The sequence below is a fragment of the Sminthopsis crassicaudata genome, chromosome 3 (assembly GCF_048593235.1).
Source record: "Sminthopsis crassicaudata isolate SCR6 chromosome 3, ASM4859323v1, whole genome shotgun sequence".
NCBI classification, from domain to species: Eukaryota; Metazoa; Chordata; class Mammalia; order Dasyuromorphia; family Dasyuridae; genus Sminthopsis; species Sminthopsis crassicaudata.
The window spans coordinates 318975168-319000019 of record NC_133619.1 but is presented as its reverse complement, the minus strand read 5'-3'; the positions used below and the strand labels follow the sequence as shown (position 1 = coordinate 319000019).

Here is a 24852-nt window from a genome sequence, read left to right as displayed (position 1 = left end):
CCTGATTTTGCCCTCTCAGAAGGAAGGCACCACATAAATACAAAATATTATCACAGAAATTGGCTCTTCATGGAAAAGTCCACAAAAATGAAGAACAAAAATAAACCCCACATCACAACACCTCTTTCAAGAAACCTGTTCAACTATTTTCATTTGTATACAAGACTATGGTGTAACAGCCCTACAGTTCCAAAGTGAAAACACTGACATCCAGGAGAAACAGAAGAAAACAAAACACTAGAGTTCGAATTAGAGAAAGTCACCTTGCTTAGAAATATGAGATTACACCCTTTGCTCCCCTATGGGAGAGCCTAATGCCCCCATGGCTCCCTTTGCCTTCGTCAAAGACCACCCAGGGAAACTTCCTGGCAGAATGCCACCGTCACAGAGGCTGAAGCCAGACCGAACTTCAGGGCGTCTATCACTACAATAGAATTCTATGCAATAAAGGAACTGGACTGTGGAGGATTTTTACCTGGCCCTCATACATTTTCTGTCTTTTTAGATGCAAACACCAAATTCTTAAAACATCAGTGGTTAACACTGATCACTTTAAGTGTGGCTACAACTGATGAAGTTGGACTTAAGGTTCATACAACTCTAACTCTGTTCTGTGACTTTAGAGCAACTTCTTATGTAATATCCTGCCTACAAAACATCTATTCATATTAAAAAGGATGCCCATTACTTATGCTGTAACATTGGTCTAAAAAAAAGTGGTGTGTGTGTGTGTGTGTGTGTGTGTGTGTGTGTGTGTGTGTGTAAGCTGAACTATTGAATAACAAAAATTCTCTCTTATAAGACTCATTTTATATAGTATTAGCAATTAGAGAGAAAAAAAAGAGAACGACTGGGTGGGGAAGGAAAGAGAAAGAGAGAGAGAGAGAGAGAGAGAGAGAGAGAGAGAGAGAGAGAGAGAGAGAGAGAGAGAGAGAGAGAGAGAGAATTTGTGAAATAATTAAGAGAAGCTCTTGATTTAATAGAAAATGAATAAACCCAAACCTACTCCCAATTACCTATGAACTACAATTAATAAATCTGATTAAAATTTAAAAACCATTTAAATTCATACTAGAATAGAAACTTCATTTAGAGGTACGCTAGAAAAAGACAGGTAGATCTCTTCATTCAGTTAAGAAGTGATGGATTAAGATCTCTTCATTCAGTTAAGAAATGATGGATTACAAGGATTTAATGAGGTATATACATGATCACATATTGCCAATATGTTAATTTTTTTGTTTTTGCTTAACTACTTTGTTGCAAGGAAATATTCTATTGGGCATTGTACTGTGTCTTGGTAAATGGCAGCAACTTTTTTAAAAAACATAAATAGAAATCTTTAAGGTTTTTTGTTTTATTTTGTTTTAAGAAAAAGCCAGATAAGATTAAGGCAGCATGATAAAAAGGTTGAAGGTTTACTTCTATTGACCTGAGTCTCATGTTTCAACACAGAAATGAAAATATTTGATGTTCCACTAAGATCAGGCTTTTCACACAAAGACAGAACAAACTGTAAATTTAAGAGAAAAGCTAAGACATATGGATTATCCCTAAATTGTCATTTGGGACATCCAATATCCCGGGTGCCTCATCATCCAGGCAGCAGTCCTGGGTTACAATTACATATCCCCAATTTAAAACTAAGGGCTTTGATTAGAGTGACCATAAGAAGGTTAATTAGTTTAAAACTGATAGCTGTCATCTTATAGTCTGCTTCTCTCAATGAAAAGTCAAGAGAAAATATTATATGGAAAAAGGGTATTTCAAGCTCAGATTACCGAAAGGGCACAGGATTGTATGACACAAAAGTCCTTTTAGCTGTCATCTTGTCAAAAAGTACAGAACCAAACTGACTTTATAGATAACAATCAATGCCTGTTGACCCTTGGAGCACAATAAAAGAAATAGGAATCCTAAATGGAAGATTATTATTAGCAGAACCTCTAAATTCAAACTGAAGTGCTGCTTACTATAGAGTCACTAGAGGAAAATGCAATACCTTCATTTCATGGCTTCGTAGCTACAATCTGGAATTTAAGACAATAGTATTTGAAAAATATTTTTTCTTTTTCACTAAAAGTGATGAAAGAAACTGAGGCCCAGAGAAATGAGGTGCATTATCAAGTGGCCGAACTAGGATTCAAAAAGAGTTCCCCTCACTATTTTAAAAAAACATATTTAAACTTTTTCAAAGTCAAAACCTTACTATCAAGACTTGTAAGTTGCAATAATTACTAAAAGACACACCTCTCCCTCCTCATTCTTGCTCTGCCATGAACTTCTTCCAATCACCTAGGTTGAAAAAGGTGATGTCATCCTCATTCTTAATCCTAATTCTTAAATTCCTAAATCTTAAAATCCTCAATTCTTAAATTAAGAATTTAACCAAAATTCAGATTCCAAAAGCCCTCTTGAATGTAGGACATTCCATTTCTAACAAACCTAAAACTCAAAGCCACCTTGAATTTGGGACTTAGAGATGAGGTGCCAACTAGAGAAGAATGAGTATTTCAGAAAGTAAGGTTGAATATTTATAAAGGCAGACATAAAAGAACATGTAAAATTTGACACATTTTGCTACTTTCTTTGAACTTCACTTCCATAACAATTAGGTCTTTTATTTTGGTTCCTTTAATATTTTATACTAGTCTCATGTATTTAAAATTTCTATCTAGTTCCATGGTCAAAGGTCAATGGAAAGATGCAAAATGGATATAAGTTGTAAACATATGACTGTAGATAATGGCTTTTTCCAAATGCACTGGAAACCTCTCACTCACCTTGTTCAGTGTTGCCAAAGGATTATGGGAAAAGAACATTTCTCTAAAATATTACTCTCTGGTTACCTCCCTAGCAAGGGTATTTGCATTAGACTTGATGCAAACCAGACTCATCTTCCCCTGCCCAGAACTTACAGCTTCTTTTTGCTGACTGCTAAGAATGTGGAGACTTTCTTCAACATTTTCTCTGACATCTCAGTTGGGTGGACTTTCTGCTGGTGGATTTGGAGTTTCTGCTATGATATGTCTCTTAACCCCTCCTTCACTCCCACCCCCATGGCCAAACATCAAAGGTTTCCTTTGAAGATAAAGCCAAATTTGCCATTAGGAAAAGACAAATGATTTCCCAAACTGCATTTCAGAAGATGGGAAGAAGCGGGAGTTACTCTGTTTTCAAGATAAACACTGCATAGTATGTCATACCACAAGGCACTCTATATAATACCACTGACTTGAGACATAAATCTGTGTCATTGGTGCTCTCAGCAACACCAAGCAAGAGCAACTGGTTCCCGTCATTGAAGGCCCACCAAGGCAGCATATTGAGGCCAGAAACATTGGGATTATCATGTTGGCGGAGAAAGGCCATACCTGCAACTCTGGAGCTTTGGTTAGCAAACAGCAGAGACTCTAAACTGGAAACTTGGAACTATGGACAGAATCCCCAAAACCTGACTCTTTCAATCCCAGTATTAAAAGCCTTTTGTTTAAAAGTATGCATTTCCTCCCCAATAATGTTTTTCTTTTAAAAGAAAAATGGGAGACTTAAAGGAAAATGAACTATGTATCTACACATTTGAAAAGTGTATTGTAACTTGTAACATTCAAGTACTCAGTGATACTTAGCTATAAATATTACAAAACAAACAACAACAATAACAAAAATAAACTTACCTGCTGTCTTTTACTCTCCTTCTTTATGTTTATTCACTGTCAGTAAGAGTGATGAGAAAATGTCAAGATCACAGGTTTCAGGCAGTTTGTTCTGGAATTTAGGAAAGAGAAAGTTCTCTCATCTTCTCTCCATATAATGCAGCAATCAAACACTTGACTGATATTTGTATGGGTTTTTTTTTAAGGTACTTGGCCATGAACATCAATTGGAGTAATTTTCCACAACCTCATTTTATATAAATGATAAAACAGAAGAAAAAGGTCTTGCTGAACCCCTGAGTTTCTAGTTTCTAGGTTCAGTGCTTTGCAAATGTGAGTGAGGGTGGACCTGAAATAAATATTTGATCAAGCACTTAACGGCCTAGGGGAAAAGAAGGGAGAGAGAAAAAACTGGAGTTCAAAATCTTATAATAAAATGAATGTAAAATTTGCCTTTATAATGTAATTGGAGAAAGTAAAATACCATTTAAAAAACTGATTCAGAACATACAACTAGTTTTAAAGCTGGTTAAAATCATTGTTAGCATTTAGATGAGCAGTCAATAGTGGCATATCAAACACCTGGAGTTGAGTTTTCATCCTTTCTTGGAACCCTTTACCACAAAGCAATTCTCTTCTGAGCATACATATCTCTGTAATCCTTTCGTTCCCAAATAAATACTTATTGAGCGCCCACTATATGTAAGGTAAGTAACTGTGGGCACCACAAGAATAATCTAAGACTCATCTGGTCTCAATATTTGCATACTATGATCAGAACAATAATCTCTTGCTCATCCTTTAAAAAAATCTGACAACATATTCCTCAATCCACATCCAAGGGAGAGAAGTATGTTTCCCCTATAGGTTCCCTAAATTCAAGATCATCTACCAATCAGAGTATTAGTGCTGTTTTCCTTTTACATTATTTGCCCTCCTTTCTAAGCCACTGTAAAGTCTGTATGAATGTTGATTAAGTTATTTCATGAGTAAAATCTCCTGCTGATTAATCCTTATGCTACTCAAGTCACAAACAGGTTGCTGAAGAGTGAGGTCCAAAAAAACCAGATAAAGCCTTTTCAAAATAGTAGAAAGAAAGGTATGTCCACTCATTCCACAGAAGGAATGGAATCTCCCACATTCCCTACAGCCAGACTAAGCTAGTCCCATAAAACTCTGAGAAAACCAGATAGCACATAGGAAGTGTGAAAAGAGCAAAACTAGCACTATGTGCTCCTGGAGTTCTGAGATGAGTCCCAGGCTTCTTGAAGGGCTGGGGAGATGATAGAAGAATTCACAATGGAGAAGAGATCTGGGCTGGTCCTTGAAAGTTAAGTAGACTATGGTTAAGTGGAGAAGAGGGGAAAGGACATACTTGGTATCATATACAACACATCTAAAGGAAAACAGCAGAAACAAGAACGTTTCACATCTTCAGGCTCACTGAAGCAAAAGATTCATAACAGGAAATTGGGAATCAGAGAAATTGGGAACAAGTCTTAATACCATATTAATAATAATTAATAATAAACCTTAATACCAGGTCAAGGGGTCTGGATAGTTACCTTGTAGGCTATGGGAAGACAACTTGGAAGGGGCGAGTTTCATGAAGATAATGTTTTGAGGAAGGTGAAACTGATGAAGGACTGATCTGAGGAGTAAGAGAGTTGATGAGTTAATCTGATACACTAGTTCAGACAAGAAGAGGTAACAAGAACCTAAACTAGGTTGGTGATGGTAGGAATGGAAAAGGGGGGAGTGATGTAAGGAATGTGACATAGAAAGAATGGAAAAGAATTGATGACTGATTGGGCATGGGGGAGGGGCAAGGGAGAGGGAGGAGTCTAAGTTGTATTATCCTCATTCTACAGAAAAAAGATTCAGGAGTACAACAGTTCAGGGGTCTTAACCCAGGGTGAATGGGAGTTCACAGGAAGAACCAGGTCTCAAACTCAGGTTTCCCAATACGTGGGACAGTGTCTCAGATCATTCATAAGAGGTAACTCCAACTTATTCCTAGAGAGCTCAACGCAATCCTCTTTTCCTTGACATTATCATGCAAAAGGATTCCAAAGATTGATATATCTGTATATCAAAAGGATAGAGATCCAGCCAGGAGTCAAGAGGACCTGAGTTCAAATGTGATCTCAGACACTTAACACTTCCTAGCTGTGTGACCTTGGGCAAGTTACTTAATTGCCTCAGCAAAAAAAAAAAAAAAAAAAAAAAAAAATGTATATGATCATGAAAGCAATTGGTAAATTGGATTTCATATTTGAGATGCTTATGTCTATATTTAGTTTGATGGTATAAATTTGAGAAATACTCATTCAAATGACTTTTGAGATTTGAATTGCTCCTCAAAATAGAAAATAAACTTAGTATTATAAATGAGATTCAATTCATCTTGTAAGTTTCCAGTCTCATAAGAAACAGGATAGTAAACAATATTTATACTTGATATATATATTCAAGTATTTACTATATTAATATATTTACTGTATTTCTTGTATTGATATATTATATTTGATATTTAGCTTTTTCTTATGAATCTTTGATTTTAAAACACAATAGAGATACTTCAAGGTTGTGGGAACCCAGGTATACTCTGCTTTATTTCATGGAAGAGTAGCTTCCTAAAGAAGCTCAGCATCACAAACTTTCACTTAAGGCAAAATTAGCTCAATTAGGGATTCTTCTATCTCCAGGTATTAGTCAATGAAATGATGATTAAAAGAAAATATCCTTAAGCCAAGAAAGTGAGTGTGCCACTGGGACAAAGGTATGAAGAAAATACAAAACTGTGTGACAACACCTTTTGTGCAAGGATTTTCCCAATCTTAACCTTTTCCTAATGCACCCGATCAAGTAGGATGCGAGTTGCATTACCAAGGTTTACAACTCCTGTGGAGTCCTGGGGTTTGAAGATAACTCAGATTCTGAAATCCAATTATACCACTTTGTTCTTGTGTAACCTTATCAATCTGAAGCCTATAAGCACTTGACAAAATTCAGGAAAAATATGTCCCAGTGCTCTAACGTGAGGGGCAAAGAGAGCTACAGTGATTTTTTTTTTTTACCCAGCATCACTAGCGGGATTGGGATTTGAACTCTGCTTTTCTTCTATCCTGTGGGATGCTGTGACCACCAGATTCACCTCTTGCCCTCATTTTTTAACCACTGTGGTGTTTGTGGGGATGTCAGCAGAATTATTTCATGAGTAAAATCACCTATTGATTAATTTGGGGGCCATACAGGCCACAAACAAATTGCTGAAGGATTGAGGTTCAAAACACTTTAAAAAGCACTTCAACGTGGCAAAATAAGGAAGCTATTTCTACCCATTTCTATTAGGTAGTGGGATCTTTTATATTGCCAGGCAAAGGTAATTCAGCCAATGAGAAGCTAAAGAACTACTCCCATATGTATTTTGCACTTGTTGCCATATAAAGACTACTTGTACTGTCCTCAATAGAAAAGCCTGGCACCAAAGGTTAGCATGTTTTTTGCTGAATAAAGCTCTGTTCCAGTATTTTTTGTTTTTTTTTTCCCTTTAAGGATGAGGGACAGAGATTTTTGAAGTTTAAGTTGTCAAACCTCACATTTCATTTCATTGTTTGTTGTCATGAGGGCAATCTAGGTCCTTAAAGGCCTGTTTCACTCTTGATACTGCAACAACCAGAAATAATTGGAGAGAATATAATGAAGTAGTTCTGATTTTTAAATTATAGTTTACATGCATATTCTCCCTTCTAAAACTCAGGGATTGAGAGACCTTAATCCCACTCCTACTCACACTTCATAACAGTCATGCTAATCTCAAGAAGCTCCATTATTAGTATGGGAGTCTTCTTTTCTATCATTTATGTAAAACCAATTGTAAATCCTCAAAAACACTCTTGGAAACTTCTCCACTCAGAGTCACTTTGAAGCTAGATAAGTTTAAAGAATATAAGCTGCTAAAAATGAGTTCTTTCCCTAAAAGACATCCCCCCCAGAAAAGACATTTTATATATATATATATATATATATATATATATATATATATATGTGTGTGTGTGTGTGTGTGTGTGTGTGTGTGTGTATTTATATATATACATATATAGAGATATAGGGTGTGTGTGTGTGTGTGTGTGTGTATGTGTGTGTGTGTGTATTTGCTGATGAATCTCTGCCCACTAGATATGAAGACTGATTTATTGGCTGTAAATGGAAAGATCAAAAGGCCATGAGAGAATTGTAGTGCAATTAAGGGACTAGTCACCAAGTAAATCAGAAATGTAGAGAGAGGCAGGTTGGCTTAGTGGATAAAAGGTTTAGTACTGAATTAAGATAGACTTGGGTTCAAGTTCTACTGGGGGATAAATTAGTTGGATGATGTTTGACCAGTGGCCCAGGCAACTAACAAAGTTTCTGAGGAGTTGATGAGCTGGATCAATGAAGGAAGTTTCTATACTAGGACTTCCCTTCCCCCCCAAATCACAAAAGAACTTTAAAAATTATGTTAATTAATTAGCCAGTGCTTGCAAAGTTATCCCAGCAGCAAATGATTGGGTATAAAGTGGACTCTTAGGTACACAGAAGGGCACAAGAGACATTAGGATAGATAGGCACAAGGATAGTAGTCTTAATAACATCAAATGGAAAGCTATTCCCAAACTCAAAGAGGTAATTTTGAGTCACTGTGGGACTGGGGATTTGTGCAAAGAACAAAATAAATTTTAACACACAAGTTGCTTTTTGGAAAATCTTGGTGTATGATTTTAGTATTCTTAATCAAATTGCTAACATCCTCTAGGAGTCCTTGTTTTCCTTAATAGTACTTAAAAAGAAAAGAAACGAAAAAAGACCACTTCTTACATTCATTCTCGGGCTTACTGACTCTCACCTCTCAAATTTCTCCATCATCTTAGAAAGATATATATGCACGACCACAAGTTAAGCACCCATAAGTGCTCTCCACGAACAAAATAGCAACTGTTTTCCTTCTTTACTCACTCCTCCCCAATGCCCTCTTCTCCACCTCTCCCACTTGTTCATTTCCATGATCTTCTTTCAATGACCAAAACAAAATCCACTAAGAGCCTACAAAAGCAAAACTAGCCGAAAGCAAAATGCATACACATACTCCAAGCCAACCTTTCTCCATTCTCCAAACCTGCACCCTTCTCCCATCCTTCAGTGCTGTCCTGGTCCCAAACACACACACACACACACACACACACACACACACACACACACACACACACACACACAATTTATCTCTTCCCTTCATCCTCCCGCTCCTGCCTTTCCATTCCTTGTCTCTTTAAAACAATTTCTTTCAATGTAGACATTAATCACCCTCATTTCTGCTAGGGGCTAAAGTGGAAAGTTTTGTGGGTAAGTGGTATCCAGCGGCCTGGAGTCGGGAAGCCGAAAGAATTGGTGTAAACCTTCGGGGAAGTTGGGGGAAAGCAGCGGCAGTGGTTGGAGGAGCCAGTCCTTAGGCCCTCGGTTGGTTTGGCGCAACTGCCCGCGAGTGCTGAGTGAAATCAGCGAGCTGCCGGGTGACCACTGAATGGGGAGACCTAGGGGGAGATCCCGGGGAATACCGATAGGAAGAACGCTTCTCCGTCCCCGCTCTCGATCACGGCGCCTTTATGCAGACCCCAGCCTCGGGGGACAAGGTTACGGCGCGGCCTCGGACAAACTTTTCTCCCTCGGACAAACTTTTGCAATCTGCCCTGGTCCTCGATGCTCAAGGCTCCAGCATCCAGGCACACAAAGCTCTGTGGCTGCGGCTCGCCAGGCAACTTCCCAAACTCGGATCCCAGCCTCCGGCCAGACCAGAAATTCACATCGTTCCGGGTCTGGAGAATCAATTCCTTCTCTCCCCAAGCAGCAACCCCTCCTCCCCCAATAAAAAGCTCGCCTCTCCATCCTACACTTCACCCCGGCAAAACAAAACAAACCACAAACAAAAACATCCAGGCGAGACTTTTTCTTTTCTTTTCTTAAAAACTTCTTTGAGATTGTTTTACTCACCTCTAAAGCAGCGGGTGTTGAAAGTGGAAACTTGGAACCCAGGGCCAGGGCTCTGGGATGGCAACACACACACACACACACACACACACACACACACACACACACACACACACACGCACACACCTCCAGATGAAGAGAGAAAATCGCTGGAGCAACAAAGGCAATCTGAAGTTGAGAATTTCCAGGCCGGATGGTTTGATAGGAAGTGAGCAAGGGAGGGTTTGCGTGGAAGTCTAACTGTGTCGGGTGATGGGTTTGGTATTCAGGGAAGGAGGAGGAGGAAGAAGCGGTGGCAGTGTCGGCGGGAGGAGGAGGAGACGGAGGAGGAGGAGAAGGAAAGAGGCATTGCGATGAGGGCACCCGGACCCTCCATATGGAAGGAGGTTTTTTGGATGACTGAACTCTCAAACAATTCCTTCTTTCGCTACTCCAGCTTTGGAGCCTCCCATTCCCCCCCGCGAGGAGGAGGAGGAGGAGGAGACAGAAGAGGGGGGAGGAGCAAAAGGGAGGAAAGAAAAAAAATTTAGTCCTGGAAAGGAAACAGAACGAAAAAAAAAAAAACCCCAGTGTCCTAAATAGTTGGTCAATTTTTCTCTAAAGTACCTAACTTTTGTTATCTTTTTTTCCTCAAATCTTTCCATAGTTTTTTTTTCCTCCTCAGTGTCTTCCTTAAAAGCAACTTTCAACCTCCAGCTTTCTCCTATTTTCCTTCTCCTCTCTTCTATTTCCCACTCTCTTCTTCGCCTCATCTTGGGAATTTCTGCTGTTTGTCCCTCAACTCAGTTTTTCATCCTTTCCCTCTCCTTCTTCGATTTCTTTTCAGATCCCTTCCCTTCTCTGCAAAAATTGTGGTTAACCAGTTAGATACAAAGTTATTATTATTGGGGAAGGTGTGTGTGGCCAGGGATAGAAAGAACCAAATCAGAGAATATAATAACTGAAAATCACTGGTAAGACTCATCAGTCCTGGCCCTTCTCCCTTCCATCCCTTGTCCTGTGGAGAGGGAAGCTGCAAAGCCTCAAAGTTGAAAGCTCCCTAACCTGGTCTTATTCATCATCCAGGGGATAAGAGAACAGCTGCAAAGGGAAAAGGATGGATTTGGGGAGGGGGCAGTTTCTGAAGGAGACACACGCCCCTCCCCCCTTTTAATTATTAGCTTGATCCCAGCCAAAATATTGAGACAGGAAATGTTTCAGAATTGTGTGGAGCCAAATGATCCCATAATCAGCTGCAGTATTGGTTTCTTCTCTCTAGGGTAAAATCATAGAATGCTAGCCCAGAACTGGACTTTGGAGACTATCTAATCCAACTTCCTCCTTTTAGATGATGAAACTGAAGTGAAGTGACCTTTAAAAGTCATACATCTTGCAGTTGTTAACAGAACTGAGATTACTAATAATTATAACTAATATTTACATAATGCTTTACAAATATCTCATATGAACCCTTCAACAATATTGAGAAGTAGATGCTATTATTATACTACTTTACAGTTGAAGAAACTGAGGCAGGATTGTTACTTGTGCAGATTTTGATGGCTACTGAATGCTTTTAGGTCTAACTCCCAACACAGCTGCTTCATATGTCATCTCTGAATTAATTAGGATTTCATTTTAGGTAAAAGAGTAAAAAATGTCAGTAAATGTTTAAACCTAATTTTGCCATTCAGGCTCCAGGCAAGTGAAATACTTTTCTGGATCTCAGTTTCCACATCCATGTAATATGGAGATAGTCATGTTATTTAACCCTACATGTTTTACAGAGTTCTAGTAAGGCCCAAATAAAATCAAACATATGAACATTTTTTTGTTAAAAATATTATTAAATATTATCAACAATATTATTAACAATACTGCGCTTTTTCCTGAATTATCTAGGCAAATCAGATGGATGCTGGTTTCATCGTCTTGGTTATCTAGATACTTTTTGTTATATATGCCTGGGTGCATGAAAATATCTTAGCTGGGGATCTGAGAATGAGAAGAAAATGCATAGAAAGATTGTTGTATTTGTTACTTGTGTCTGACTTCTTTGGATCCTGTTGAAGTTTTCTTGGCAAAAATGCTAGAGTGATTTGCCATTTCTTTCTTCAGCTCACTTTATAGATGAGAAAATTGAGGCAAACAGGATTAAGTGACTTATCCAGGGTCAAGTAGTTAGAACTTGAGGGTTGGATTTGAACTTAGGAAAATGAGTTTTCCTAACTGAGTTTGGCATTTTATCTGCATATATATGTATATATATATCTGTCTATTATCTACTATCTTTCTATCTACCTACATTTATCTTTGTCTAACTAACTCTATTTATATTTCTATCTCTCTGTCATCTACTATCTTTCTATATTCCCACTTCTATCTCTGTCTCCCTCCCTCCCCCTTCCTTTTCTCCTTCCCTTCCTCTTTCCCTCCCTCCCTCCCACTTCTCTCTTTCTCTTTCTTTCTCTTCTCTACTTTCTACCTAATCCACATCTACATCTATCTATCTATCTATCTATCTATCTATCTATCTATCTATCTATCTATCTATCTATCATCTCTACTCCTAAATTAGGAATGAATGTCTTTGCTCTTTCTATTAACCCTTCTCATGAGTAGAAGTGATAGTGTTAGCTAAGAAACTCTCAATGTAAAAGACTCTTTGTTAAGAAGATACTTAGTATTAGTGGCTTTGCCCTCAGCTGTCCATGCCTGGGCAGTGTATCTTCAATCTGAACAATTCCCAGAACAGCTGCACTATCCTCAGTGTTCTGATTGTTGGGGGAATATGCAGGGTTGTAGGGAAAGCCCTGTGACATCAGGCGAATGCCATCTTCTTAGATCATGCAAGCTTTCTGTTCTAACCCCACTAAGTATGTTTGTTGTTGTTTTTCAGTCATGTCAGACTTTGGTGACCCCAAAGACTCTGTTCACAGAGCTTTCTTGGCAAGATTACTCAAATGGTTTGCCATTTCCTTCTTCATTGTATTGAGGTGAATAGAAGTCAAGTGATTTGCCCAGTCACATGGCTAATAAGTGTATTAGGCTGAATTTGAACTCCGGTTTTCCTGACTCCAGGCTCATGGCTCTATCCACGGAACTGCCTGGTAGCTTTTCTTCCCCATCTAATTTCTCCAATTATACAAAATCAGGAAAATTTTGGGGAAAGTTAAAGAAAATGCAACTTACCAAATCGGAACCAGGATAAATTAGTGAATGTTTATAGAGTCAAATTTTGGTTCAAGATAAAGAAAAACTTCCTAACAGAGTTATCTAGATAAAGAGTGAGTCGTGTCCTGGCAGGTGCGAGGTAAGTTTCATGTCCCTGAAGGTCTTCAGGCAAAGACTGGATGTCCAGCTGTTGGGGATGTCATCAATAGGATTCATGAATTGGGTAGGAGTTGGACTTAGTGACCTCTCAGGCCCATTCCAGTGTGAAGGCTGTTATTCTAATTTGAGTTTCAACAAGCAGCTATCAGAAAATAATTTTTAAAATTTATCTAATTACTTTTTTGGATGAAAGAGTATTTTTTTCCTAAACTAAAACACTAAGACAAACATTTCCATAGAGATTATAGAACAACAGAGTATTGTACATGACCTATGAATGTCAATGAAATCAGGCTATAGGCAACAAGCATTCATACTATATTCAAGGCATGTGCTAAGCCTGAAGGATACACACACAAATAAAATGAAAGATAGTTTCTACCTTTAATGGGCTTACAAATAGTGGGAAGACAACACCTAAAAAGGAGCTAAAAAGGATGAAGAGGAGAGACTCTACAGATGCTGAGCAATGGGAATGAGATTGGTGGATAAGTCTTAGTTGAAAAGAACAGCCAGAAAGGGAATAATGTATGACCAGCCTGGGCCTGTTCCTAAAAAGGAAGCAACATAAGCAAAGTTCTTTACTAATCATATGTACATATATACACTCACATACATAAAGATATATATATGCAAATGCATACATATATGTATACACAAATACATATGTATGTATGTGAATATACACATAAATGTTAGTTATTATTTAAAGCTTGCTTTAAATATATATATAAGCCATACATTAAACTGAACATATTTTTCAAAATTGTCCTGTCAGAAATTAATTTAAAACTTTTTGGCTTTGTATTACTTTTGAAAGAGGAAAAAAATTATAAAACTTTATATTTTGCAGTAATATTAAATGTCTGAGGCCACATTTGAACTCAGGTCCTCTTGACTTTAGGGCTGGTACTCTATCCACTGAGCCACCTAGCTGTCCTGAATGAAGGAGGGGAAGAGTGAGGAAAGAAAAAGAAAGTTGTTAAAGTAGAAAATGAGTCAGTTTGGTTTTTTTTAATTTAGATTTTAAATCTAAATAGATTTTAATTTAGATTTTAAATCTAAATAGATTTTAATTTAGATTTAAAATATCTGAGAGGAAAGTTAAGAGGATGGATTAGGAATTAATTTGCAAAATGTATACCTATCTAAGCCCTGGTGTCACTGTGATTGGGACTCTTCTGTTCTTCATTGGGAATCCAGAAAATCATATTCTCAGGAAGGACAAAAAAAGGATCTATAATTATTTTTGCCAATTCTTGTTAATGCCATCATTAATACCATTACATAATATTGCAAGTGATAAAATAACATAGTATGCATCCAGTTACTGCACATGTACCACAAGGTCAAAGACAGAAAAGTTTCACATATCTAATTATTCAAAGCAGTTCTTTCTATGGTAGCAAAAAAGCTAGAAGTAAAGAGGGTGTCCCTTAAATGAGGAATAGATGAATGAACTATGGCATAGGAATATAATGAAATAGCCTTGTGTCATAAGAAATAACAAAAAAAATAACAAATAGGAGAAATTCAGAGAAAAATGGGAATACACACGAAGTAATACAGAGTGAAGAAAGTTGAACCAAGAGAACTATATTCACAGTGACTAAAGTCATGTGAATTAAAAAAAAACACTAAAAGGCAGCTAAAGTCAAATTAATACAATGACCAGTTTGGGTAGAAGATGACAGAGGTGGGGGAGTATGGATGCTGAATGTTAAACACACATACACCAACACACAGTGGCAGAAAATGGTTAGAGGCATCAAACTCACTGCCTGGAGGCAACAACTCTCAAATATGATCAGGATCAGATTAAAATATAATTGAGAAAAAATTTAACAAAATAAATACAATAATGTTAATTTGTGTTTTTCTCTATTAATCTGCAACAGGCAGTAATTAGTTTCTATTTGAATTTGACACTATTGGCTTAGAGTATGTTGAAAAATGAGTGGTAGAAAGATATTTTTTTGTTTATTAATAGTATTTATTTTTCCCAATTATATTTAAAGACAATTTTAATATTCTTTTTTGTTTGTTTTGTTTGTTTGTTTGACTGAGGCAATTGGGGTTAAGTAACTTGTCCAGGGTCACACAGCTAGGAAGTGTTAAGTGTCTGAGGCAGGATTTGAACTTAGGTCCTCTTGACTTTAGGGCTGGTGCTCTATCCACTGAGCTACCTAATTGCCCCAACATTCATTTTTACAAGATTTTGAGTTCTATTTTTTTCCCTCTCTCCTCTTTCCCCTTCCTAAAATAGTAAGCAATTTGATATAGATTACATATGTGTGATCATAAAACAAAGATTATGTAAAGGGCCTTAAAATAAAGGAAAACAGGCACTCTAATAACTCAAGTTGACGTTTCTATATTGCCTTCTTATCAAGGCCAAGAATGCTGCTCTCTTCTTATTATTTTTGTGACATCAGCTAAACTCTGCAGATGGGAACATTACTTCACTCCTCTTTCATTGCCTTTTCCCCTTTTAGCTTCACCTTCCCTTTATTTCCCTCCTGAATCATCTTTTTGCTTCTTTTCTATCATCAGCATTTTTTTCCAGAGTTCCCTTTGAAAACCTAATATGCTTTCTGACACATAGCTCTGGGCTGAGATCCAGTGAGCCCCAAAAGGACAAAAGGCAAAATACTGGACCAATGCATTCACCTCCGGGAGAATGACCCATCTCCTTATTCCTGCTCTCCCCCAAGCATCCCAATCTCTATTCCCAGGATTGCTTTTCCTGTCTTGTTTAGATTGTAAAATTCACTTGGCAGGGACCAACTCCCTAGATGAGCATCTGTAGCATCACCAAGGGCTGTGCTGCTGCTTCAATAGATGTTTATTGTTTTTTATTATTGCTATTATTAGTGGGATTATTGTTATTATTATTATTACTACAACAGTGTTGTTACAACATTACAACCCTGAACTCTCCCTGTTTTGCCTGAGGGTGGCTGCACTGTGCTTGTCTAAGTTCTCCCTTCATTTGCCATTTGAGTTTTTAGCCGACTCTCTGGCTGCCGGAGACAAGTTGAGAGAAGTCTCAGGGCCATGTTTTCCCCCTTCTGCTGACTTTCTCCTTGAGAGTAGTTGAATGGGCTCTCTAGCATGTTGCTCCTGTCCAATGCTTAGGGTATTATCACAAGGAAAGGGACCCTCAGGATGGAAGAAGTGAGCACTGTGAGAATTACAGAGCTGATTTTTTCTTCTTTTTTTTCCCATCCTGGAAAAGCGAGATTTCCCAGTGATTAATCTGATCAGGACTTCAATTTTAAGTATCAGGAAAAAAAAATTGGAGTAAGAAAAGAGCTGAGAGTTATGACAGGAATGAGATAAGTGACATAAAAAGATGTTTCCTGATTATACTCCCGTATATATTTACATTGTGACTACAAGGGACTTTTATGAAAATATCTTCATAGATCCACAGAATGTTAGAGCTGGAAAAGCCCCTAGAGATCATCTTAGTCCAGAGTTTCTTAACCTTTTTTGTATGACATGTACCCCTTTTGTAGTCTAGAAGAGGTCTTCTATAGAGCCCTTCTGAGAAGATTCCCCCCCCCACCTTTCTCAGAAGTGTTTCTTAAGACACATGATAAAACACATGAGATTACAAGAAGAAACCAATTATCTGGAAATATTATTAAGAGTTTTTTAATAATAACTTTTTATTTTTAAAACAGATGCAAAGATAATTTTCAATATTCACTCTTGTAAAACTTTGTGTTCCAGATTTTTCTCCCTCTCTGTTCCCCTCCTTTCCCCCTAAACAGCAAGTAATTCGATATAAATTAAACATGTGCAATTCTTCTGTATATATTTCCGCATTTATTATGCTGCACAAGAAAAGTCAGATCAAAAAGGGAAAAAAATGAGAATAAAAACAAAAAGCAAGCAAACAACAATTCAAAAGGTGAAAATACAATGCTGTGATCCACACTCCCCAAAGTCCTCTCTTTTGGGTGCAGATGGCTCTCTCTCCACCACAAGTTTGTTGAAATTGGTCTGAATTACCTCATTACTGAAAAGAGCCACATCCATCAGAAATGATCATCACACCATCTTGTTGTTGCTATATACAATGTTCTCTTGGTTCTATTCACTTCATTTAGCATCAGTTCATGTAAGTCTCTCCAGGTCTTTCTGAAATCATCCTGCTGATCATTTCTTCTAGAACAATAAATATCCCATAACAGTCATATACCATAACTTATTCAGCCATTCCTCAACTGATGAGCATTCACTCAGTTTGAAATATATTTATTAAAAATATTGCCTCATTTGACCTTTCAACAACCCTGGAAGGTAGGTAGTGTTATTAACTACCCATTTTACAAATGAGGAAACTGAGGTAGGCAGAAGTTAAGTCTCTCTTTCAAGGTCACACAACTAATAAGGGTTTAAGGTAGGCTTTAAACTCAGATCTTCTTGACTTCAGGCTCAGTGCTCTAGCCACTATTGATGCACAGATAGCAAATGGCTCCCCAAGGGGGACTCCAACCTAGATCTCAATAAGTTATGTCAGCAAGTATTTATTAAGTTCATACTATTTGCTAGACACAGCTTCCAGGAGAGCTTGATGCACTGACATTAAGACTTTAAGTCCCAAGAGTAAGGAAGTCTAGCTCAATGCTTCCTTCAATTTATCCTATGTTCAAAGAATCACAGAATTTGAATTTACACATGTAACTTGCATTTGCATGTTTGCACAGGAACCAATAAAGATGAAGTAAAAAATATAGCTTTGTAACTAGATTTAGAAGGTTGAGTAAAACTTGAACAGAAGAAATGGTGGTGGTGGTGGGGGGTCTTTGGGAGTCATTCAAGGAAGATGAAACAATGAGTAAAGATGCAGAAGCAGAACAGCAAGTTGCATGTATAAAGGACAGAGAGTAGTTCAGAGTAATTGGACTAATTTCTCTTGGAATAGTTTTGAGATTTAAGCGGGGCACTTTGAAAGGTAGAGTACATGACGTGTATTGGGAGATAATTTTGGAAAGATAAATTGGAGTCAGTTGATGGAGATCCTTGAAACCTCAGGAGTTTGGAATTTATTATATATGGAGTAGGTCTTTGAAAGAGTTTGAGCAGGATTAATTCAGTCAGAATTATATTTTATGAAGATGATTCTGGCTAACCTGCTGAATGAATAAAAGAATAAATAAAGATTAATATTCATGAAACAATCAGTAGAGAATGCAAGTGAATCCAAAATTAAATGTTAAATTGCTGGGCTACCAGCACAATTGTAGATTTAGGCCCAATGCTTCCTACTTTGCCAACAAGTGGAACTAACTAGAGTTTGTTTGTTTTTTTCTAAGGCTAAAAACCATAGTGTAAATATTGACCATGGGTTATAATCTATGGGAATATCTATCAAAGAGAGATTGGCCTTAGACCTCCAACTGTTCTTGAAAAGACATGACTTTGAATTGGAGATGAACCTGTGACATAGAAGTAAAAAACAAACAAAACAAAACAAAACAAAACATTACTTCAAAACAATTTTGGGGGCAGTCCAACTAAATTGATCTGCTGTATCTCAGATGGAGGAAAAGAAAGATCCCTGGGTGCTAAGTTGACTTTGAACATAAAGGCCCTGCTCATCCAGACTAGGGGATATCCTGAAGTCAGCTCAGCCCCATCTGGTCCTACGTGAAAATCCCTACCTCTCTCCTCCCCCTTCACATGTTAGACTGAAAAACTGCCGAAGCTGGGGCTGCCTAGACTCCAGCTGTTTGATATTGTGCTGCTGAAGGCAGCAGGGAGGGCAGGGGGGCGAGAGATTCCAGATGAAAGCAAAAACTCAAAGAAAACTGGACCTCAGAGCTTTGATAAGAAACTCAGTGGGTAACAGGCTCAGTTAAATTTGCTCAGTCAGCCATTTAAGAAAGAAGAAGTTTCTCACACATCCTGTAAAGTGTTTTTTTTTTTTTCTTTAAAGCAATGGGATGCCTTCATGGAGAAGCATAAGCAAGTTGGGGAGTGGACAGGAGAAGTTAGAATGCCCAGGCAGTGTTTCAAGACTTGGAGGTAGTTGGCTTGCTTATTTGCTTTGCCCCAGGCTTTATTTTGATTCTCCTTCATAAAAAAATGAAAGGTCTTTTTTTTTTTTTTTTTTTTTTTTTTTTTTTGAGTGTGGTAGAAATCATTATGTTATTTAAACTCCAAGGGACAAAATTCATTACAGTGACAGAAACAGTCACCTCTATTCGTATGATCCTATCTTACCTTACTATGTCCTGAAGAAAAGTTGTGCTTAGGGAACAATCTAACAACAAAAGAACAAAAAGAACAAAGAACAAAAGATAGCTCAGTGGATAGAGCAGCAAGACCTGGAGTCAGAAAGATTCATCTTCCTTAGTTCAAATCTGCCCTCAGATACTTACTAGCTGTGTGATCTTGGGCTTTACCCTGTTTGCCTCAGTTTCCCTATCTGTAAAATAAACTGGAGAAGGAAATGGCAAATCACTCCAGTATCTCTGCCATGAAAACCCCAAATGGGGTCATGAAGAATTGGATATAATTGAATAATGACAAGAAAAACAAAGAAACTAAAGTTATTCTAATGAGTCAGAAAAGATAATGCTGAGGGGCCTATGACCCTTTACATAGTCTAGAAAGTCATTGTGGATGTTAACATAGGTTGCAAAGAGAAGAGACCAGTTTTGCTAAACCAGAGCAATGTGTGAGGTCAATCAAGTCAGTCAATACCATTTATTAAGTGCTTACTAAGTGCCAAGTGACTAGCAGACAAGTCACATAGTGGATAGAGCTTTGGACTGGAGTGAGGAAGACATGAATTCAAGTCTACCCTCATACACTAGCCATATGTCCCCAGGAAAGTCCTGTTTGCATCACTTTCCTCATCTTATAAGGAACCTCTCGAAGTTGTGAGATAAAGTGAAGTGATATTTCTAAAGTGCTTAACAGACTTTTGGAAGCTATATAAGTATAATTATGCTTATTTGGCAAGTACTTACTGTGTGAAGGACACCTTGAGGGAGAGACAGGAGTCTCTGTGTGCCAGGAAACCACTATCACCATCTCAACTAGTACATCCCCATGGACTTTGACAAAGACAGACTAAAATCCTGAACACAAAAGTCTAGTTCATCACTCCTTCTACCTGGGTCCTATAGTCATCCTAGAGTTTGATGTGGTGCTGCTGAAGGCAGCAGGAAGTACCAACTACTACTGATGTCAAGTAATCCCAAAAACTCTGGAAGCAGCAGCATCCTTAAGACTATGTCTGGAGAGACTCCAACCACTATCATCCCTATGGAGGTACAGCTTGACAACAGCTTCTGTGGGCATAGCCATACATGGCTTTTAAAGGTCCAAAAAAGTTCAAACCACCCAAGTCCTTGTTACTGTCAAGTGATTCAAAAGCACACTGATATTATTTTATCAGTGGAAATAACTTTAAACATGTATTAACCTTTTCTTTGCAACTGTACCCTAAGTACCATAGGACTTTTCCACCTTATCTGCCATTGAAACTTTTTTTTTCACATTTATTTATTTTTAATTTATGGAATAAAGCAAACATTTCTATAATAGAGTCCTTCATAGGTGATTTGGATATTTATATTAGTCAAAATGATTTATTTACTCAGAGTTGTTCTTAAGATGATATTGATGTTACTACATACAATGTTTCCTTGGTTCTGCTTATTCATTCTTCCTTATTTCATGCACGCCTTTCCATGCTTTTCTAAGATCACTGAACTTATCATTTCTCATAGCACAGTAGTATTCCATCACAATCATATACCACAACTTGTTCAGCCATTTCCCCAATTAATGGGCAAATCTTTGCAATTTCCAATAGATAATTTATAGTTGAAACCTTCTATATGCATTTCCTCCATTAGAATTACTTTTATGTTCGTATCCCTAATACACTACTGTTCTTTATACATAAAACATTTTTTCATTCATTTGTCCAAATATGTCAGGTACAAAACACTGGGAATACAAAGGAAGGCATAAAAAGCTCCTACCCTCTGTTAGCTTACAGGGGAGACAACACATAAATTTCCAGTTATGTTCAAGATATATAGAGAGTACATGGAAGATAAATTGAGAAAGGATGGTTTGAGTGGGGGGAGAGAAGGAAGGAGAACATCAGAAAAGGATTTGAGCTGATTCTTGGATTGAATCAAGGTAGAGGTAAAAGAAAGCAATGCATAAGGTCAGTCAAGGTCAAACTGTGGAAGGTTTTTACCTGTCAAACATAGGTGTTTCTTTGAGATTCCAGTGGCAATAAAGACCCATGGAAATTTATTGAGTAGGAGAATAACATGTGCAGAATGATGCTTTATAAAAATCACTTTGGCAGCTGCGTGGAAAATGTAGTAAAGAGGAAAAAGGGAGATAAATTAGGCTATTGCAGTGGTCCAGATCAGTGGGGATGAGAGTGAAACTAGAGTGGTGGTTTTGTGAGTTGTAAGAAGGTTTTGGGTGGAAGAAATGTGGAGGTAGAAGCAGCGAGAGTTGGTATCCAGTTGGATGTGTGGATATGGGAGAAGGGAAAATGAGAAGTCAAGGATGGGGCAACTAGATGAACATAAAAAGATAGCCAGGCTAGAGTCAGAAAGACCTGAATTCCAATCCAGCCTCAGATATTTCTTAGCGGTGTGATCTCTCTCTACCTCAGTTTTCTCACCTGTAAAATGACAATGATAATAGTGCTACTGCCCAGGATTGTTGTGTGGACTTTGATCAAATAACAGAGTATTAGTAAAGCACTCTATAAACATTAAACAGCCATCTAAATGATAGCTGTTATTATCAATTATTATCAATAAGTTCTTAATAAATGAGTTTCCATTTATATTCTAAGTGATGGCAGCATCCAGAAGTGGGAGTTTCTATGACCCAGTTTATACATGAATTGTGTGCTAATAGGATTCAAGAAATAATAATGGAATATATAAACATGCAATTAGATGGGCGGAGTTTCTACAACTTTTCCAACTCTCTCAAATGTTCCAGCATGATGAGGGCTCTGATGGGACTGGGCTGTATATAGGGTTTGTTTTGGCTATAGTCAGCTTGTCAGTCTACTATGAATTGAAGGGCATCAGAAAAAAAACAACAATCCACTGGCTCCACTATGGTTCCCTGAAGTTGTTCCATTAAATATTAATTTCTTAGGAGTACTATGGGAGGGGTTACAATTCAGCCAGTGATTCCCAACTCTTTCCAGTATGGAGCCCCTCCTTTTTAAATGTCAAAGAGTTTTGTTTATCCTTAAATGACAATTGTACTGTTAATATCTGCTGATTGAACAAATACAGAATGACAAAAAACTACTATGAGAATATTGGGTTTAGAAGTAGGAGACATGGGTTCTAATTCCAACTCTGATAGTCTTAGTGATGCTGGATAACTCAACACCTCTTGACCTCTATTTCCTTTTCAGTAAAATGAAAGCTTTAGACTAGATGAATGGATAGGTGCATAAATGAATGAAAGGTAGAAGCATGAATGAATGGAAAAAGATTTAACAGTTAAGCACTGATGATACAAATATGGATAAGCAGGTCAGTCCTCAAAGTTGTTATTCAATCGTGTTCAACTCTTCACGACCCCATTTGAGGTTTTTTTTTTTTTGGCAGAGATATCAGAGAGGTTTGTACTGCTTTATTCCACTCATTTTACAGATGAGGAAACTGAGACAAACAGGGTTAAGTGACTTGTTCAGTCACATAGTGTCTGAGGGGAGATTTGAACTCAGGGAAATGAGTTTCTCTGACTTGAGGTATCTGTACACTAAGGCACATCCAGATTCTCTGGCAGTTCCTAGTCATTATAAGAATCTCTCATCATATCTATCAAAAGAACACAGACTGGTAAGGTAGACAGCATATAGACTTGGAGTTAAAGATGCACTTAAATATTGGCTCTACTACATGTTATCAATATGACTTTAGGCTTCAATTCTCTCTTCTATAAAATGAAGCCATTGGGCTAGTTCATCTCCAAGTTCCATTTCAACTTAAATTGATGATCCTATGAATTTGTTTCATCAATCACTAGGGTATCCATACACATCTGAAAAATAGATGTGGGAGAGAAAAATTATTTATTCAACATATAGAGAATTATGTTTTTCCTCTCCTAATCCCAATACATATACACCATGATGACAAATGTACACGTATTTGTATATGTATATATAGATATAGATATATCTATATCTATCTATCTATATATATCTGATGTATGCATAAGGGTATAATTTTTCCCTGTGTGACCTTGAGCAAAATCCTTAATCTCTTTGGGCCTCAGTTCATAGGCTCACAGATTTAGAGATGTTCAATCCCTTCATTTTACAAAGGAGGTAACTGTGGCCCACAGAGGTTTGAGCTACTTGCCCAAGAATATATATATATATATATATATATATATATATATATATATATATATGTATATGTATATGTATATGTATATGTATATGTATATGTATATGTATATGTATATGTATATGTATATGTATATGTGCATATTATATGTCTGGATGCCTATATGTGTGTGTATATACATATATATAACATATGTATACATATGTATTATGTATTTTTATATATATATATATATATACATATTATATATATATATACGTGTGTGTGTGTGTGTGTGTGTGTGTGTATATATATATATATATAAAGAGAAAATACTAGGGTTCATAAATTGAGAACCACTCTATTAAATTATTATTAGTTACCACCTTAGGGACCCAGCTCCAGGGGAAATAAAGAGACAATGACCCTAGGAAGGAAAGAAGAGGGATCTCAAAAATGGGGGTGGGGAGGGAGTTGAAAGGTATTATAACTTTACTTGCCTTGTATTTGTGATTTGTGCTTGAATTGTGCACATTGTTTAGGATTTACTAAGGCCAAACAGCACTTAGATGACATTTCTTCCCCCCTCCCCTTCCCAATTACTCATTCACAGCATGACAATTCAGGTCATCTAACTCCTTGTACCCACATGGATTCTTAAGATGACTGAAAACAGAAGATTTGACTCAATTGATTGAGTGGCTCCATGTAAATTCAGCTTGCCTCATAGAGATTTTCCATGTGTAACCTGAGGTGGTAAGACCCATGTATAGGCAATTATAAGGAATATCAAATGCACAAGCTGTTGTAAAACACTTTGAAAGAAGTATAAAGAGAAAATAATGTATAGCAAAGATAATTCAATTTTTATGGACACACTAAGTTAGCTTGGAAACATTAAATTTCATCTGATTCCTTGTGACTCCATTTGGGGAGGGGGTCATATCTCTTGGCAGAGATATAGGATTGGTTTTCCTCTTCCTTCTCCAGCTCATTTTACAGATGAGGAAACCAAGGCAAACGGTTAAATCACTTGCACAGGGTCACACAGCTAGTAAGTGTCTGAGGCCATATTTGAACTAGGGAAGATGCGTCTTCCTAACCCCAGGCCTGGAGCTTTTATCCACTGTGTCACTTAAGCTGCTCTTAAAACATATCCCTCTATTTCAAATCTTCAACTCCTTCCCCAAAGCATTAGAAATATTGTACTAGTGTGGTGATTCTCAGACTTTCCTAGGCTTAGACATATTATGCATAAGGACTTAGAGCTAGAAAGCATTTTTAAGGCCATTTTATAGATAAGGACAACATGGTACAATGGAAAGAATACTTAACTAGTAGTGAGAAGAACGGGTTCAAATTTTGACTGCTATGTACCATGAGTCTCTGTGTGCTGATGGGCAAATTGCTTACTCTGTAAAATGAAGAGGTTCAACTGCAGAGTATCTAAAGTTCCTTTTAGCTGTAAATCTAAGAATGTATGAATTAAGACCCAGAGAAGT

The 24852-nt window shown here is 37.4% G+C and overlaps 1 protein-coding gene across 6 annotated transcripts in view; it reads right to left on the bottom strand.

The window, feature by feature from the left end:
- The window catches only part of BOC (BOC cell adhesion associated, oncogene regulated), a 95652-nt gene extending 85532 nt beyond the window's left edge, over nucleotides 1–10120 (bottom strand). For 2 of the 6 annotated variants that reach the window (XM_074301201.1, XM_074301196.1), the window contains exons 1-2: nucleotides 9684–10119; nucleotides 3678–3768 (exon numbers count right to left, since the gene is read on the bottom strand). The gene's annotated coding sequence lies outside the window, so the exon portion shown is untranslated. Of the gene's footprint in view, nucleotides 1–3677; nucleotides 3769–5221; nucleotides 5837–9683 lie in introns of those variants that run through there. The other 4 variants (XM_074301200.1, XM_074301203.1, XM_074301202.1 and 1 more) reach the window with 4 other exon arrangements.
- Nucleotides 10121–24852: the final 14732 nt, after the last annotated feature.